At 31.7% G+C, this 20,423-nt stretch overlaps 1 protein-coding gene and 1 pseudogene across 1 annotated transcript in view; one reads left to right on the top strand and one right to left on the bottom strand.

Annotated features, from left to right (window-relative positions):
* The window catches only part of LOC128182736 (uncharacterized), a 31,482-nt gene extending 15,686 nt beyond the window's left edge, over positions 1-15,796 (bottom strand). Inside the window, exon 1 of the mRNA XM_052851470.1 lies at positions 15,685-15,796. The gene's annotated coding sequence lies outside the window, so the exon portion shown is untranslated. The remainder of the gene's footprint in view (positions 1-15,684) is intronic.
* On the top strand, positions 4,774-5,948 carry LOC128185394 (uncharacterized; annotated as a pseudogene).
* Positions 15,797-20,423: the final 4,627 nt, after the last annotated feature.

Below are 20,423 nucleotides of genomic sequence, written 5' to 3'. Positions count from 1 at the left end.
AATTGATAAATTCGATGTAATGTATGCTTAGGCATTGATTATCAAGGAAACTTATTTATAAATACCTTGAAAATAGTCAGATTTTAAATGGTACGAACAATTAAAATATTTTTGTAGTCGTATGTGTATTCCTACGCCCGAGTTCAATATAGTCTCGTTCAACTCGACGCTCGGCTGTCTCCGTAAATCCTTGTCAAGCGTTTGGTTAAACGAGACTAGAGTTCAATATTGCTTGGATCCATGCAATTTTTGAGAAATATTTCTATTACTGATACATAGGTTGATTGAATTAATTTTATCTTTAAATATTATTTAACATGATTCATAAGGGGATTTCTCGACATTCTTGTCGAATAAGTACAAAAATTTATTTATAAAAATGTGCGTAATTCAAATCAAAATAGAAACTACATATACTTGTCATGCAAAATAACATATCATTGATTTTAAGATAAATAAACATCATCGATAAAATCAACTCCCATCAGTTCTTCAGTACTTTGATTTCCATGAAAGTTGCACTGAAATTGTTTTTTTTTATTTATCCTTTACAGTGTTAATAACGCAATCAAGAAGGTATTGGCTAGACAATATGTCATCTGCAGGTATATTTTGGGTTAATCATTGCTATGAATGAAGTTTGTTCTTTATTTATATAAAAAGGGTTGTCTTGAATACATGTAAATTTTTTTTGCTAGCTACATGTAGAATGACCCAAGATATTCGAAATCGCCGGACAAATTGAAACTCGAGGTAATTGTGTAATAGTCGCTTATTGGCTGTTAAATTGGGATCAAATACCAGGTACGAATAACCATTATGACATAAAAGCTGAAACACAGTAATATAAAGAGTAAATCGTAAACATCTTATTCTCAGGAACCGCTCAGCCAAGAGAGCTTAAAATTGTGTGGAAGCATTCTCAGGTAGAATATACTCAAAGTTGTGAAAATCATGACCCCGGGTGTAGGGTGGGGCCATAATGGGGGGCGTACTTTTACAGAGGAATATATAGAGTAAATCTTTATTTAAAAAAATTCCAGAAACCAGTCATTCGGGAACGCTGAAACTTGTGCGGAAACATTTTCAGGTAGTGAAGATTTAAAGTTGTAACAAGTATTCCTTTTAAAGGAATGATCGGCAATAATGATATATTGATAGCTAGAAGCAATCAACATGATCAGTTTGGTGTAAAATAATTATTTAAAGTACTGTATTTTTCATCAGCAAAGTGGACCGAAAACCCTTGCCTAGCGAAGATATGTATTTTTACAAAATATAGAATATTTTGAATCTGTACACCATAAGTTCATCATTATAAACCGTCAAAAAATTTAATTTTGAAATAAATTTTGGGAAAACCGTTCGTAAACTCCTTGTCTAGTTTTATATTTTTAACTTAAGTATTAAATTTTGATGTATCTTCAGAATACTGAATAAATAGGGCTCTTCAAAGAGCATTAATTAACACGTATACAAAGAAAGAGTTGTATTAAATAATTTAATGCGACTGAAAAACATTGAATGCCATCATAACTTGCTATTGAGGCACAGGGGCTCGTCACAAAGTTTTTCAACCTTTTATATATACCACCTCTATACTATAAAATACACGTGTATTTTATAGTATAGAGGTGGTATATATAAAAGGTTGAAAAACTTCGTGACGAGCCCCTGTGATTGAGGTCGCATGATAACGTAACCTTGTTTATAAATCAAGCCGTCTTTCTAGCTACTATTTTGCAACACCAATAGATCGAGGTCAGTTCATGGAGCATCTTCTTATGATTGAGGTCAGTTCATCGAGGTCACTTGCATTACTGAATGAATCTTTCGATCGAAATTCTTACGCGTGAGACAAAATGTGCATTCTTGAATTACTAGGTCGAACTGTATTTTATGTATGTTTGCATCTCGTAAGGTAAATGAATTGAAATAAAACTGAGTAAAATGTTATATAAATACTAAAGCAAACTTCAAGTTTTTTAAGAACTACTTATGCAAGCGGAATGTGTGCGCACGTGGAAGCATTTGCCGGAAGCCTCATATGGACACAATAGTGATTGGCCGAAGCCGATCACAAAAATCATTACCCTCGGGGGTAAAGTGAGGCCACAGTAGGGGGTCAACTTTTAACAAAGGTATAGAAAATATAAAGTAGATCTTTTTAAATATTTCTGCTTAAAAACCAATCAGCTAGGAAAGCTGAAACTTGTGTGGAAGCATTGTCAGGTAACAAAGACTCAAGTTCATATTCAAATCATGATTCCCGGGGGTAGGATGGGGTTACAACGGGCGGAAGGATAAAAAAAATTACATAGGAATATACATTAGGAAATCTTAAAATCTTTTTTTTTAAAAGCATTTGCCTAGAAAAGCTGTAACTTTAGTGAAAGCAACTTCGGATAAGGAGAAAGGGAGGGGGCATATTGGAAATCCAGTTGTTTAAAAGAAAACAGTTTAAATATTCACAAAAACTGAAACGTTATCATATACACTAACTTATATACAAGCATTTGGACATATAGCTAATAATTTAAAGATTTTTAGACTTTAGCCACTGGACGGTTCTTGTGGTTCACAAGGGGTTCAGAGTTTGATTTATATCCCGTATACAAACAATTGTTTAGGATCTTGTTTAGAAGAATATCCGGGGGGAATGGATTTTTATTAATACAAGATATACATGTAATTTACCACATTGTCCAGATATTATTTTCTAATGACTCCTTAAAGCTGATATCATCATACCTATTGTTGCTCAGTTGAGCGATGTGGCCCATGGGTCTCTTGTCTTTGTACACTATCAAACAATTAATGTCTTAACACATTCTATCAATATTTAGATGAAGGTAAGTTTTGTTAACATCAATCGTTTAGTATTTATATTGACAGTACAATTAAAATATGGGCATAGCGTTTTTATTAATAAGTGTCGATTAAAATCAATTACGTAAAATGCGAACAAATGTTTCCTTGGTCATATCATGATATCAGTTGAGTGGGTAAAATGTGAGAAATATCAATATTCATTGAAATACCCTTTTATTTCCAAAAACCGGATGATAACCTTTTTTTAACAATGGTAAACAATGTTATACATTTACATCACGCTGTATAAATTCTTCTATTTCTTTAGGAAATTAATTGTAATTCACAGCTCTTTTGAAATCTGACCAGTTTATCTGTTGGTCGGAATTTTCCGTAACCTAAGAAAAAATTACGAAATGAACAAAACAATATTTATAATAGCATCTTCAAATGTCCATGTAAGACGACTAAGCTATTATATTTTATTCATCGTACTCGTGTAAATTAACAATAACTTTTAATTTTTCTTTCAACGATTTGTTAAAAGAAAGATGTAAATATAAACAATAAAATGCTCTCTTTGATAATTGATGTGGGTAATGAAGAAACTTATATTTGTCGTAAAATTGATTTAAAACCCTTACTCGGATAATGCATTTTTTCGTTATTGTCGCTACCTTCATATCTGGCATGAATTTATTGTTAAAATATTTGCAACAGCATGATCTGCTTTTATGATTTTGTTTAAATTTGGCTCTTTAAATATATGATACGAAATTTATTTCTCACATCCCAATACACATTCCCTGTTGCAATAAAGGTCCATATACACCATATCAAGAAGTGAATTTCCGTTTAATACATCGTATGATGATAATGCACTATGCATTAAGATGTTTATAAATATATTCTTTGTTTACAATTACCAAGTCATTGTGGAAAATATTGGCGAGAAATTATCCCGAGTTTCATCGACGATTCATTTGGTCTTATTTATATTTCCATGCATCATTTAAACCCTTTCGTTTCATTAATTCCTCAATCACAACTCCCGCTATTGCCTTTCGATAATACATATCGTCAAAACGCCGTTATTCACGTGTTTCAGTTCTCCCATCTTGTTTACTGTTTTCCTCATAACGGCAGGTTTGTATAGCATGCGGTATGACGTCATAACGGCCGAGCCCGATGCCTTAAATAACGAGCTCAGCTGTTTGCACGGCAGTTGGTTTGATCTGCCACGGCAGATCAGACGGTCAAGTTCACTTCTGGCCAACAGCCATACATTGGAAATGACCGAGGAAATATCCCGTTGGGTAAATGCTGAGCTGATGAAATAACCTAATTTTATCAATCAATTTAATATATTGAAGTTTATAGGCAAAATATATAAAGGGAGAGGATTATTATAGGAGCGGGACTCCCGCACGGTTAAGTGGGATTTAGAGCAATATTTATTAAGGGTTTTGGCTATTTATAATATTTGTATTTTAATCCCATCAAGTTGGGAATTCATTTATGTTATATTTACACTCCCAGAGTCTTGGGACTATCCTCATTTAATAAACTGAAATATCTATGTTTTATTTGAATCCTGACTTTGAGTTTTCTTTGGTATCAATATACAGATTTGGGAGACCCACAAGTTGCGTTTCACAATATCCCGGGTTATATATAAAACCCAAGTTCAGTAAAATATAATTTATAAGCGGGACAGTTTTAAAAACGCAACATATATTAAGACTTAAACAAATCAAAGCTTTATCTGAACAGTCAAGTGATTTTGTATTTATTCCTCATATAATAAAATGATAATTTAGCAAGCATGCGGTTTAAAATGTTAAAAATAAGAAAATATATACGAATCATTGTCATTGCAAAATTTTCAAAACACCAGTGTTGTTTTGTCAATCTGAGACTTAAACATTTATAACTTTTTATGTTCCTAAAAACGTTTCCCAGATGACATATTATATCTTGCAATTAATAAATAACGGAAACATGGGGGTTGATATTGGACAAAAAAGGGGATATTTTCAACGCCCTAGCAAAGTAATACCATATAAGCAAGACATCCCCAAGTACCTGTAATTTAACAAATAATAATTTCCTCTCAACAAATATGTTTATTTTAATCTTGCTAGCTTTTGGGCTCCAGTGCAAAACAGCTGCAGTAATTAATAATAAGAGTATAGGTAAATATTTTTTTAAACAAAAGAAAAATCTTTACTGTTATGTTTATTGGTATAATTTTATAATTTTACATGACAAATGATACAGTTGTAGATGACGAGTGTGTGTACACAAAGAATGGTGAAATTAAGCATGCAAAATTTAATGAAACAACACAAATTTGCCGCCCCAGATCTGGTGTTCACGACAAATGTCAGCAGGAACAAGAAGTACAATGCTGTGGGGGTAAGTGCAAATTAAAGATATTATTACTATACCAATCATAACTTTAGACTTCCTTTTTTAATAAAATCATTTTTGATAAAACTCAAAGGGCAACGTCCAAAGATGCATTATAATCGATATTTCTAGTTCATTGCTTTCCTTTTTTATAATGAGTGTTTATTTTGGTGTAAGAACCCGACATTTTATTACACGGTTACTTTGTTTATATATTTTTTTGATTTCATTTTACTTTACTTTTGACGTTAAATAGGTGAAATTAAGTATTGTTTGTTAATTAATGAACCGAAATTGTAAATTTTGACCAGTGGAAAAAGAAACATCAAGGTCATGATGTCGTTTCGTACAAAAAAATCAGGTCTTTCTGATTGGTTAAGTTTTGTTTTTATTTAACTAATTATAGATAAAATCTACAACCCAAATGAAGAGATTTGCTGTGAAAATTAACCTTACTCATCACAACACTATAGATGCTGTAGAAACAAAGTTACAAGTTTAACAGAAAGGTATATAAAAGTGTAAGCTATAAAATTTATCAAGGATGGTAATGAAACATGTCAGCTTTGATTTTAAAACATTATGGACATTTTTTTTTTTTGCAATCTTGTAGATGCGGTAGCAAGAGAAGAAGGGGCATTATGCGCTTTACAAGACGCATCTGGAAATCGTGGCTAAGAAAATCGAGACGAGGGAAATCAATGTAAATGATAATATTTTGTTGAAAAAAAATAGCTTAGTGTCGTGCAAGGTTTGTATGCAAATTTCTTATTGTGAAATAAATTTTGTAAAATATTAATCCTTTTTTTTTTTTGTTTAATTTGGTCAAAATTTATAACTTTTCAAATTTTGTGCTACATTTTTGTTCAGAAAATGAATCTTTTCTTTAGATCTTTGAAAAAATCTCGTGTTTATTTGTGTTTATATCAGCATATAATAATTTACATTTTAAATATATTTTGGAATTTGCTACCAATTTGTAGTCAGCTTTTCTAGAGATAAATTTCACGACAACAAGGTTATTTTCTTTTATGATGATAAAAAGCTTGGTATAAAAAAATGTTAAAATACGTGTAGTAAGATTTTTTGCCTTTAACCGTAAAAACACAGTACCTGAAAAAATTCTTCCCCGCTTATCGTACTTGATTTTGTGGATGTATGACGTCACAGAGACCCAACGATGTAAACAATGCATTAAAACGTCGTAGTACAGATGACTTAGTTTTAATTGGTCGTTAATTTAATGAAAGAGATGCAATAGTAACAGCTGATTAATGAATTATTCTAATCCTTTTGAAACAAACACATCCTTCTTCTACGATACGTATGAAGACTGAGTTACATTTAAAAAAAATTAAATATTTTTAGTTCATTTGATTTATTTTGTCACATGAAAAAGTATAAGACAGGTCACTGAAAATGTTTGAGGCATTGTGTACAGTTTGGATTTAAAAGCTGCTATAAAATACCGCAAAAATATTCTTATTAATTTTAAAAATTAGATTGGCAATTTCTAATTAATCTGGCCTAAATAGTTCTGACTTATTGATATATACATGTATATACATGTAGCAATACCTTTAGAAAATACTTTGTGTACTCGTGTATTTACAGATCGCGGAAACATGGCATTTAAGGATTTGAAAATGTACCGGTAAAATAAAACGGTTGTTTGATAAAAATCAAATGTGAAAGAATGCGTAATCAAATGTGAAAGAATGCGTAGTTAATCAACAGAATTATAAATTAAGAACAAGCATCAATAAATATAATAAAGGAACGAAAGCAAACACTAAGGAAGAAAGTGAGATAAAAGGAATCATTGAGTAAACACCGAACATACACGTTGTAAGAACAAAACACCGAACATACAAATACACGTTTTAAAATCAAAACATTGGAAGGAATTTTCTAAGACTAAAAATGATTTAATGGTATTATATTTCTAATTTTAAAACAAAACTAACAATTCAATCTTGAAGTGAATGAGGCAGCATATGTTGCTTATAACATGTGTAAAAAAATCATTATGAATTGCATGAAACTGGAAATGAGAAAAAAAAACCGATCAGTTCTTTCTGAATTTGACAATTTTATTCAAATTAATTGAAACACAACATATATACATGTACATGCATATATTAAAATCATATTATAAATACATGTAAATCTATGGAGAAAATCATTGATTCTCGAGTCTCTAATATAAATTTAATATATACACAATATTAAATATAAACGCACACGATTTAATTTCTTGAGAAGATTATACTGTCATGGTTGATTATTGTATGATTTTAAGTTTTTATGTAAAATAGCATTTTTAAGGTTTTCCGCTCTCAGCGGAAAACCTTACTATTATTCTGAAAAATTTTCAAATTTCTTATTATTTTTTTTTTTCTTCTAGACGCCAACTTTGATCCTTAATATCTCGCTCGTTTGTTCACCGACTGTTTTGAAATTTTCAGGACTGATAACATGCCGCGTGATGTTGTCGTTGCATATTTTAGTTGTGGAAAATCCCTATTCGGTTTTGAGTTATTCCCCTTTTAGTAAAATTTAACGACTTCTTTTGTCCAGGAGGTTTAGCTTTAACGATGACTGGCAGAGTCTCACAGATGGGCTGGTTTGGAAGCTAATACATTGAATTTGTGCGAGATATATTTTATTTATTATTTAAATGCAAATAAAAGGGGTGGTATAGATGTTGAAACAAAGGTAAGAAAAAAAATCAAAAAAATTCGCGTATTTTCCGTGTTGGTTTTCTACCTGATAAAAATTTGTTATAACATGTATTTTAAAAGTTCTTGGTCTTACCCAGACCTTTCATTCGGTATACCGAAAAAGGGGCTGGCCCTTATAATTAAGGAGTTAGAGGCGTCCAAAGTTTCTTGTCAATAACTTAAAAAGGAATAAACATTTCTAATGCATTATTGAAGCAAAGTTGTAAAGAAATAAATTTTTAATCCTTCTATAGTATTCAATTTAATGTTTTCGTAATTTATAGTCAGTATTTGCAGAAACAATTGTTGTCAGTTCGTTCCATTTTTGTGGGGGTGCGCACGTTTATGAGGTTATGAAGGGGCTTCTTGTAATGCACTAATTGATACATGTAGCGCGCAAAAATAATTCCACATAAAATTCCCAAATGTTTTTATACATATGTACATTTTCATTTCATATAGATAAACCTCTTTGACCTTATTTTTGTTGTTTGTTTCATAACTGTGCCCCTGTCTATATTTAGATGCATTACGAGACTCGGGTAACCGATCGATAGGAGAGTCGCTAGCTGTATTCAGGCCGTCGCCTAGACGACAGTGCATGTGCTTGTAGAGCTGGACGTACACGATTAACGCCCCACTGTGTTACTGTAACAGAGACCTTTTGAATTGTTTCAGTACTGGGAGATGTGTTAATAAAATGGTTCCAATGCATGGTAATTAAACTCAACTTTTCTACAATACGTATACACGGCCGTCATATAAAGCACAATGTGTATTACTGACATGACAAATGTACGCTGGCAATTTAAACGAACGCGGGATTGCTCCCGATAGAACAATTCTTTTAAAAGAAAAAAAAAATACTGATTTGCGATGGATATAATATAATTATCATCGTGGAGATGATTTTAAAAAGTGAACTTAATATTCGTATACGATAATATTTGAATCCAAAGCCGCTAGTTTTAAGTTACGGTTATTAGGGATATTAATTATGACTTGCCCCGCGTTTCAGGTTGTTTACTTGCAAAACATCTACAAACGAAAATACCAAACAACCTTCAGCAGCAACTTATAAATTATTTATTCCATACACAATTCTAAAGAGGTAATTAAATAAATTTTATAAATGCTTTATACTTGTATTTGCTATCTTCCATGGAAAAAATTGCATGGAAAAAATGTTGTTCAATGTTCATCAAATACGCTGTAGCCTTTGCAATCGAAAATAAATAACAAACTGTATATTGATAGATTGACATATCAACAAACATTCAGACCCGCAATGTGTTTTCTTACAAGTTCTATAAAACGTAGACTCAATGACTGAATTCTTTACCGTTTTCCGTTGGGGTTATTTTGAATCACGTGTGTACGTTATGTGTAGCCATATAGACGAACACTTTAAGTGTTTAATTTTTAAAAGAAATTGTGTACATGCAGAGCAATGCAATGCTAGGACAATAAAATTCCAACAATGTATATGGTGAGGCCGGTCAGACTGATACTGGTTCTGCTTGTTCTACAAATAGCGAATGTAAGACGAAGTATTTGGGTGTTATGTTTTAAACAAATATAAGTATTGCTTTCTTAAAAGCTTGCATTACTCAACAAAGTATTTTATTGGAATCCTTCTTAGTTACCTTAGCTGCATATATGTACCGCTCGGTCTGTATCCCGGAAAAATTGACTACCATCCGAAATTTTTCATACAAGGTCTACAGACTTGCAGCTAACATTTCCTTTAAAAATACATTTTAGAATTTGCCGCTGTTTATAAATTCATTAAAATGACGCGCAGAATCAAGTGGTAATATGTCGTTTGATATGGGATTTATGACGTCTATGTATATTGTTTTCATTATTTCAAGCTTGTGGGTGGAATGAAATCAGTTTCACATGTTATATGACATAAAGATGTCATCTCCCCACTTTTCTCGAAGCAACTATTTTTATAAAATTTACATAAAAAAATTGAATTATCATGGAGTTGCCCTCCCCCCCCCCCCAATTTGGGAGCATGTAAAAAAAAAATGGTATGAAAATCATAAAATGAGTGAAATTTTGAAAATTGTGGAAAATTCAACAAAAAAAAAAATCTTTATTTGCTTGTCAAGATTTGTTGGATGAGTTTGCCCCCCCACACACTTTCAAAAACGATGCTACGTGTTTGGAAATTACTCATTTCTTTATTCCCCTCTATAATAAACCAAACAAACATAACCGATCCAGATAAATATAATTACATGTATCAAAAATAAACTTAAAAAACAAACTACATATTCATCCTTCACCCACAATATTGCCTTTTCGATATTTGTCATCGTTGTAGCCCCGTGTAACAATCTGTTAAATAGGTGCTTGCACGAAAAAGAAACCCTTGCTGATCTACATTTTCATTAACGCATACAAAGAAAAAATATATTTTGATTTATTTTTGAATTTCTTTTGATGTAAAAAAAAGAGAAGAAATTGGTTCTTAGTCTCTCTTTATGCCTGTTTGTTAGCGGTTAATCCAAGTTCATTTTGAATATCCTTTTGTAATTTAAAAAATGCGATGTAGATTTTTTTCATGCAATATTTCAGATAAAGCAATGAAGAGTTGTTTCTTGAAATTTTATTAGACCATACAATTGTAAAATGCTAACATTGAAAATTGTGCCCGATTTCTTTCTTTTTTTTAAGGTAAAACTTTATTGATTTAAAAAATGATTCTTTGAGACAAACAAATTGACATAATCAATAAGAGTTTGACAATCTCTAACTGCAGGTCTGTAGCTTTTAGTCAGAAAAAGAATCGGATGGACGACCTAGGACACAGATCGTCCATCCGAATTTCTTGAAAATTGCCATTATTTTCGCACGCGGACGCAATACTCACCGAGACTAAATGGTTCGTATCTTAAGTTTTAAGTTTTAACTGCTTTGAAAGGTAATATTGGTTTTCTGATAATTATGAACATGAATAATTAAATAAAAATGGTTAAAATTACAGTAAAATTACCGGCCTCGGTCTTCTCCGTGCGCGGATCTAGAAGGGGAAGGGTTCCAGACCACCCCCCCCCCCAGCGAAATTTCTTTCAATTACGTGTACATTATAAACTTACCAAATATGCCTCGGACATCCCTTGGCAAACTCAAATAACCGTCTGACTTTTCAACCCCCACCCCGGAAAAATTTTCTGATCCGCGCATGTTCTCCCTCCTCGAAATACAAAATTATTCTTCAAAACCCCTTGTAAAATTTCCAGGATCTCCGCATATATACTAAGAGATTCATTGGCGCTTGCGTTCGATAAAAATGTATGGAACGCCATGGCTGCCTTATAGCATAATACTATAGGTACATTATGTCAAATTATCATTACATTATGTCAAAGTCCATTACGTGGTGTGAATATATCTTTACGCTAGGTCAAATCGTTATTACGTGATGTCAAAAGCACGTTAGGTGAAGTAAACATGTCTTAACATGATGTCAATTTTTTACGTTGTGATGTAAAATCATCCTTACGTTATGCCAACATTGTACAACCAAAGGTCAATACATCATGACATTATTTCGACACTGTATTACATGGGGCGAATGTATCCTTACATTATGTCAACATTTTATTACATGATATCAATATATCCTTACATTATATCAACACCGCAGTACGTATCGCGATTCTATCCTTACATTATGTCAACATTTTATTATATGATATCAATGCGTTTTTACATTTTATCAACACCTTAATACATGGTGTTAACTCATCCTTTCATTATGTCAACACTTTATCACTTTATGTCAAAAGTACATTACTTGATACGAAAATGTCTTGACTTTTTGTCTAAACTTTATTACGTGATGTAAATAAGTCTTTACATTAGGCAAATTCTCTATTCCGTGATGTATACGCTCTATTACTTTAAGTCGAAACATCATTCCGTTATACAAACACGAAATCCTTGGTCTTTGTATATTTGTCAGGTTTTAAATACAAAATTTACTATATAGAAACGGTACGCCGATTTACCCAAATGGACCCAGAAAAACCCCAACAGTAGATACTAGTAAGAAGCAGTGATTTAATCATACAAGAATGAAAATATATACAGGCCTATATATAGGTCTTCTGAAAGCTGTAAAAGACTTAGTTGCTGACAATTTAATTTCTCGAGAGTGAATGAGCATTTACGTATTTAAACATTGAATTTATAGTTTAGATAGACCTAAGTTATAAGAATAAGACTTAAAATCCAAGTTTTCTCGTGCTCATCGGCCCTTGAATATTTAAAATGAAATGGATATAAAATCTAAAAATAACCCCTTCATTGGTTTTTTTTTTTTGGGGGGGGGGGTTAAAATTTTATTTTTGATTTATACTTTTTTTTACTTCAATAATATTCAAATTACGTTCGTTACTACACACTCAGTCATTTAGCAGTCAGGGTTCTTTATCGTTCCAAAGCCTGTATGTCGTGGCGCAGACACCCAGTGCATATTTAATTTTTTAAAATTTAGTCTCAAAGTATTTAGTAGTTAAAATAAAGTATTTAGTAGTTAAAAGTAAACGTTGCTATTGCTATCTTAAATTAAGGATACTGACCCTAACTACACATGTAGGTATGGCCGTTCTGCTACAAAATTATTATGCTATGAAAATGATTTTTTTCTTATTGCTGCAGAGGGGGTGGGAATGGTGTTTGTGGAGGGGGTACGCTACGTTCGTCTGAATAAATTTTCTCCTTTTCATCCAAGAGGGCACTTGATAACTTATATGAAATAAAATCTACAAATAAATTACAAGAGATCTTTAACCCCTTTAAAGACCTTCTCCATCTTGATATAGATGTTTTTATGAAATGTTTGTTTTAGGTAATTGTTCAGACAGAGGGTATAAATAAGAAATATGTCATAATAAAAACGCACACAAATAAGAGAGGGGAACTGTATTCGCCGATTTCAGAATTAGTATAAAGAAAGGCAAACACTTTTGGTAGAATCGGTACTGTCTTCAGGGTTTGCCCCATACATGTAACTTACTAATTTTTAATTAAATGAAATAATTCGACAGCATGAGTGTTGGTTTTTGTAAACAGTTAAATGTATGATCATGTTACATATATTTTCGTTGTAAGTATAGAATAGGCGTGAAAATAGGTTGAGAAGGAAATTTACGCTCATTCCGTTCTGTTCCGTTGAATACCAATATCCACAGGGGTAATGATATATTGCGGAACGTAACGGAACCAGAATCTTACAAATAAGTCAAGTACTGCTGACATTGTAATTTTAAAGATGGTATGCTTTGGAATGCGTTTCGTTTGTTTTAAATCTCGAACTAATAGAGAATATTTTTTGCTAGCTTAAACTAATTAGTAAGTTCTGCCGTGAAAATACTGTAATATGTTAATATTAGAGTAGTAAGTAATATGATTATGTTTATTTTTCTTTAAACAACGAATTTAAACAATAAAATTAAAGATCAATCTTATTTTGAAATGAAATGAATAAAAACATAATAAATCATTATTTTTAAATTTCTATTTTCCCATTGGATGACCCTTTACTGGTTCCGTTCTGTTCCACAAAGTTTCAATAACCCCTGGATACATTTGGGTAAGCTTACCGTTTCCTTGTATATAGAAAGGCCGATGTATCCGTGTTCGCGTAACGAAATGATGTTTCACCTTAAAGTAATGGAGCATGTACATCATGAAATAGAGAACTGACCTACAGCAAAGACTTATTCACATCACGTTATTAAGTTTAGACATAACGTCATAAACTTATGACATCAAGTTATAAAGGTTTGACATAATAAAACGATATATTTACACCATGTAATAAAGTGTTGATAAAATGTAAAAATGCATTGATATCATGTAATAGAATGTTGACATAATGTAAGGATAGAATCGCGATACGTACTGCGGTGTTGATATAATGTAAGGATATATTGATATCATGTAATAAAATGTTGACATAATGTAAGGATACATTCGCCCCATGTAATACAGTGTCGAAATAATGTCATGATGTATTGACCTTTGGTTGTACAATGTTGGCATAACGTAAGGATGATTTTACATCACAACGTAAAAAATTGACATCATGTTAAGACATGTTTACTTCACCTAACGTGCTTTTGACATCACGTAATAACGATTTGACCTAGCGTAAAGATATATTCACACCACGTAATGGACTTTGACATAATGTAATGGTAATTTGACATAATGTACCTATAGTCTAATGCTATAAGGCAGCCATGGCGTTCCATAAAAATGCGTGTAAAACGTTTGACAATGGTCTTTTTACCTTCGTGCCGGGCATAACCACAGTCCCACTCTGTGAATAAAATGCGGCGAATCAAAATAGAGACAAGTTGTTAAGATCTGTATTTGCTTATAAACATGTAGTATCATCGTGCAAAATGCACTGTTCAATTATAATTTTTTTTTACTTTACTTGTAAAATTCAACATCTGTTTCGTAATTTTTTCTCACAGTTTATTTCTTAGATAGTTACTTTTTTTATTTAGTGATTGACACTTTTCAGACTTCATATGTGATTTCAAAGAGACAGAGTGTCATGTCTCAAGGACTGTTAATCTCTTAAAACAACATTGTGCAATTATCAGAGTTTCATTTCTTGGACATCAAAGACTCATTGAGTTTATTTAATTATTTTATATCTGTGAACCTTTCACTCAGCTTATTATATCATTACCTGTCAATTGCAATTTATACTCATTGTTAAGATTCTTATAAATAGTTATGTACAATTGTCAATGCGCAGTCTGGAATACGGCGGCCAGCCCCGGCCACGTCCGACTCTCCCAGGGTCTTGAGTCCGGAGGCCACTTCTGGCCATATCCGACTTGTTTGTAACATGTCTGTCTGTTAAATTGTTATAATGTTGCCATCGTTGAGTCTCGTCCAATAATGTGGAATCCTGCCTCAATTGCCTGTTTATTTCTCTGGAACTGTATACTGGTGGACCTTCGGGAATACGGCAAACCTACCCTTCGTTTTAGCTTACGGCCCACAGCGCGCCCTAACCTTTTACCTTATACACTTTACGCAAACATTCCCTCACCCGGTTCGTACTGCACACGACCGATGCAGATCCAGACGAATTCTCTATCACCGTAAAATCTACGCGGTCACAGAAACATAATACTTTATTTCTCAGTGTTTACACATCTAATATTGTACTATTGTCAGCTATCAATTTTTTGTAATACGTCACAAGTATGACGCAGCTACGACGGAAAACCAAATCGTTGCTTGCAACGAGCTCGTCTCTAGTTTTCTTTTAAAATACTGCAAACGACATGGATATTTGAATTCACTATAGAGCTTTATAAGACCATTGGGTCTTACTGGCGTATTAAACAAGGGAGGTAAGCCGCGTTAGTCAATGTTCCTTTTCCCGATTAAGTGATTTTGATAGACCGTGGCGCTAAAATTTTGCATAAAATAAAAAAAAAACAATGCCAGTCTTATTGAATAAGCACTTATGAACTCATTCCCGTATATAACTCATTATTGTCAGGATATCGTTTCATATGAACTTTGATAAATGTAAGAACATATGTAAATCATTAAAGTTTTGTGTTTGCGTTAGTTGCTTACACCCACAAATAAAAGTATTATGCTACGTTTTATCATTGTTTTTTTTTGACATTCATTCATTTTTGTTCACAGTGAATAATTCTAAGCATTGTAATTTATTTCTTACCCCCACAACAGTCCATTTCCTTGCCTTGATGAAATCTTTCATGGACTCCTGATTGTTGACAGCAGATCTGTGTTGCCGGGTCAAACTTTGCATCTGAGAGTGTGTCCTTTTCTGTATACACGCACTTTAAATCTACGATAACTAAAAACACTTCTAAAGTTACCATATGTTTACAAATAGTTTTTGTTTAAATTTCATACCTATATCAAATTCTTTAACCACCTTTCGCAATAATCGTCTTGCCGAGAGATGCGACTATCATCAAATAAAAAACGTCCATCTTGAGGACTTGTAGACTTATCAAATGTTGCTTCAAGCTTATAGCGCCAAGGCCCTTGGGAATTGGTTATGTTCAAAACAAGATTGAGATGTGATTTTTAAAGCAGTATAAATCGAGGTATTGTTTACTCGATGAGTGTGGGCAAAAAACTTTCATGATAACAGAAATGTGCATACTATTCAAAATCATTCTTTCATTTACGTTAACCACGTGCACATCTTGTTGCTTTTTTTCTATAAAACATTTTTCAGTTTATACTTGCAAGTAATTAAGCCTATATGTTAGGAATATATTGTTACTAAATGATAGTAATTGAGAACCTGTTCTTCGAAAATTATCGATGATACTTAGGTTTTTGTAATTCTTGACAATTATTTCTTTTAACTTATGGTCAACCAAGGAAGGTTATGTATCTCACATTACTGATTGTAAAGCTTTACGATTAGGAATACTGTTGTTGAAATTGATATCTTAAGTGCATTTTTAAAATGTTTAAAGACACAATACTGGAAGGATTACATACTCAAAGTATTAAAAATGGATTATATCGGGCTACATATCAACAACCTATTGTAGATCATAATTTTAACCGTAAAAATGATATTCATCCAATATTGTCGAACATAAATTGAAAATTTCAAATTTAACAAAATGCGCCATGTCCCTATTAGCATAAACAATTTAAGGACTTTTGAGGGGGAAGCATGGAAAACCATCGAAAAGTTCCACTTTTTATTTATCAGATTTTTTTCTGTGACAATATCTGCATAGATAAATACATTTGTCGGTCAAACACCTACGTTCTTTTATTTTTTTAGATAAAACTCATGGCTGTTTTGGTATCAGCAAAATTATTATTTAACTTAGTAGATATATAAACTATATGAAATTTATAATTTGACCATAAAAAATACTACTGCTTAATTCTAATATACAATTTGACATGTATATCGGGAATGGGAGGGATTGGTTAAAATGAAACTTGCAACAAAATATTTTGTGATACAGGTAATTCTAGTTCTCTACGTTTACAAAATTCAAACATTAAAAGCACTTAGCATGCTGAATTATTTCACATATAAAATGTAAAATGAAAAATCATAACCGCATGAAGTGAATAATTGTCAGCATCGATTTTTTTTACTTTATTGTCCTTTTTAATTTTAAACAATATTTGTATTTACGTTTTTGCTACACTGTTTAATCTTTTGGTTAAACACAAGGTATTCATTGGATATTTCAAGCCAGTCAATTAAGTTTCAATAAAGAAAAATATACCATTTCATGCCAATATAACAGAAATTTTGTTATCGCTAAAACATTATCTTTGTGGAAGAAAAAAAGACGGTTGTACAAATCTAGGACAATTTGTTTATTTTCAAATTGACCAGATTAATTGGTAGTAGTGTGGTATGTTGATGACCATGATTTTCAATTGTGACTTGACTAACGAATATAATTAGTTTTTGTGACATTTTCACGCTGTTTTGGCGAAATCAGCTAAACACAGATTAACAAAACACGAATAAATGTGATTATGATTATATTTAATGATTTATCAATTAGAAATTGGTAAGCTATGTCTAATATTGCAATGATTGATCTTTAAAATAATGTAAACCTAAATTATCTTAATGATATTGTATTTCGGCAGTTTAACATGCCAAAGTTTATTTTTTTCATTCATGGCTCTCTGTTAATGCAGATAAAACTTTAATGAAGAAGATTATCTAATCGCCTATTTCATGATTTTATGAGGGGGAGAAAGGTTAAGAAAATTGAAATTTCGATGGAGTTTTAGAGATACCAATCAGTAGATTGGAGAGTTTTATCTACTTCTTTAGTGCATATTGTAAATATACCTACAAAACAATATAATGTGACATGCGAAAAATTTTAAATCTTTATGATCCATTAATACAGCTTAGCCCGCTTTAGAAAATTTTTGTGGGTTTTTTTTTATGAATGAAGTTTATGCATTTAAAAAGCAGAATAAAAGTTGATATTTTAAATTATCCTTCTAAACATTACATGTGCCACGAATAAAGATACTAAATATCCATTCACCTATATACGTGCCTTTTAAATGTTTTTTGGAGATGTCATCAGTTTTGCTTACGATCAAATTATAATTTTATATGCGCATTCCAAAAATCGTGACGGTATTTGAAGCCATTCTTTAAACGTATGTTAAATGGTGCAGCAATCACTTGTAGTGAGGTTAAATAAGGATTTTGTCGGGAGATTTTGAAACTTAACTCGGAATTCTCTAAGAACTGGTAGAAACTAATTAATACAATGTTGATTCGTTAACAACTAACAAGCGTGCCTTAAACATTTTCAAACTTTATCAGCAAATATTGTATAAAAGGGCGACTTGTTATTTATTAAATTTAATTTTTATTGCAATAACAGTATTCTTTTAAAACAACCACATTTGAGAAAGATTCAATATATATGCAGATAATCAACATATCGATTGAAATATTTAGTTATTATAAACCTAAGCAAACAATACGTAATCAATGATGTCATAAAATGTCAGCAAAGTTCTACGGTCAGGAGATGTTTATTACTAAGAAAATATTTTAGTATTTGTATGACTTTGTGCATTGTTTATAAGATCAATACCACGCAATGTAAAAAGACTTTCCTATATTGGTTGTTTTTGCTACATTTTGTAATTGACATGTATTTATAAGTTGCATTCAGATTTGTTGGAATACAGGAGATATAAGATATTATCGGATCATATAATTGCATTCAATATTATTGATCAAAATGTTGATTGAAAGAATTGTCTACTAAAGTATCCATGTCTTCTGATAAAAAGCTGAAAGGTTCAAAAGGTATTTCTGTCCTTGTATTATTGAAAAAAACTACCAAAATATTTTAGTTTGATATATTAGACAGTCTATACTTTGATTATATACAATGACTCTATCTGCCAAAGTAAATACCAGTGTGAAGGCTGCAGACCACGCCAGAAATGCAGTAAAAAATAAGAAGCAAATCAAAACGCATGTTCTTCAAAGAATGATAGTATTCTGACTCATGTTTTGAATGTCCAAGGCATGACAATGTTTTGGCAGTCATCATCGACAGAGTCACTTTACAAGGATGTGTGATGGGGAGAATCGGACCAGAAATAGAACGTTCCGCTATTTTTATACATGTTTAATGCACTTTATGTCCCAAATATATCAAAAATTCTAAACATTTCCGCTATACACTAGTATAAATGTACCTGCATATGTTAAAACGTATATCGGTCAAGGTTAGCGTGTTCTTTCCCATAAATTTAAAGTTCCTTATCGTGTCAGCTAAACACTAATGGCGGCTGCGTATATATTTTTTTTTACAAGCAATTCTTATATTTTGTTTTGACAAAAGTTGAAGAAGGTAATACATATATACTTTAAATGTATCCACAAATAACAATGACTCTCACTTAAAAACATTGCAGGAACCAATACAATGCAGGAGAGAAAAAAAGAGAGAGAGAGAGAGAGAGAGAGAGAGATATTAGTTACATTAGATATAAATTAATGTCTTGGTTGAAGCTCATGGATCGAATTTGTTCGAGAAAACTTTATCAAAAAGAATGTAACTAATATATGCAAACAATTTTATATAAAAAAGTAGGTCAGGACATCCCCAAGTCATCAAGTCCAGTTTATTTTCGTATTCGTCATTTTTAGATGCGTTTTCAATAAACATTGAAACTCAATTCACAACCATTTTTACATAACATTAAAATCTGAATTATTTTTTGTCTGATGTAAATATACGCGATAAAATAAGAATGGACCTTTAAGTTTTAAACTCTTTATGTTGTATAGGAAAATGATATCAGTCCAACAGACTTGTAAGACAAACATTACTGCTAGTGTCAACACTTAAATACATTAAGATATTTACAATTTTTAACTGTCTTTGATAATATTACGAATCATTTTTTGAAGCTTATACCCTAATTATGTTTTAAAGATGAGTGGCACAAAAAGGGGGATGTCTGATAGCAAAACGTAAAAAAAAAACGTATTGACTGCGCCATATAATAATACAAAGCATTTGGATACTATATATGAGGTGATAATTTCGGTCGGACCGTGGTCACATCTATCATAAAGCCACTCTGGCTCTATTATATTTGACCATTATAAATTAAATTACAACAAAAAACATTATATATGTATGGTTGAGCTTTGTCCTTTAATACTTGAATTATTTTGATGACACATTACGGTTAAAAAAGATTGATTATCTGTTTGCGTAAACCAGGACAGTTTTATAAATTCAGTCACCTGTTAAGGTATGTTTAAATACCGTCCTTGAAAAGAACATTCAGGTGTCTTGTTGAAAAGATTACGCGTGTGTTGTGTACTACGGTGTAATGCCTGTCATATATCAATGAAGTGTTTAGTGAATCATTTGACATGGATTTGTTTTAGAGCAC

This window comes from Crassostrea angulata, chromosome 5, assembly GCF_025612915.1.
Source record: "Crassostrea angulata isolate pt1a10 chromosome 5, ASM2561291v2, whole genome shotgun sequence".
NCBI lineage: Eukaryota > Metazoa > Mollusca > Bivalvia > Ostreida > Ostreidae > Magallana > Magallana angulata.
The sequence above is the reverse complement of the archived record's forward strand: the minus strand, read 5'-3'. Positions and strand labels throughout refer to the sequence as shown.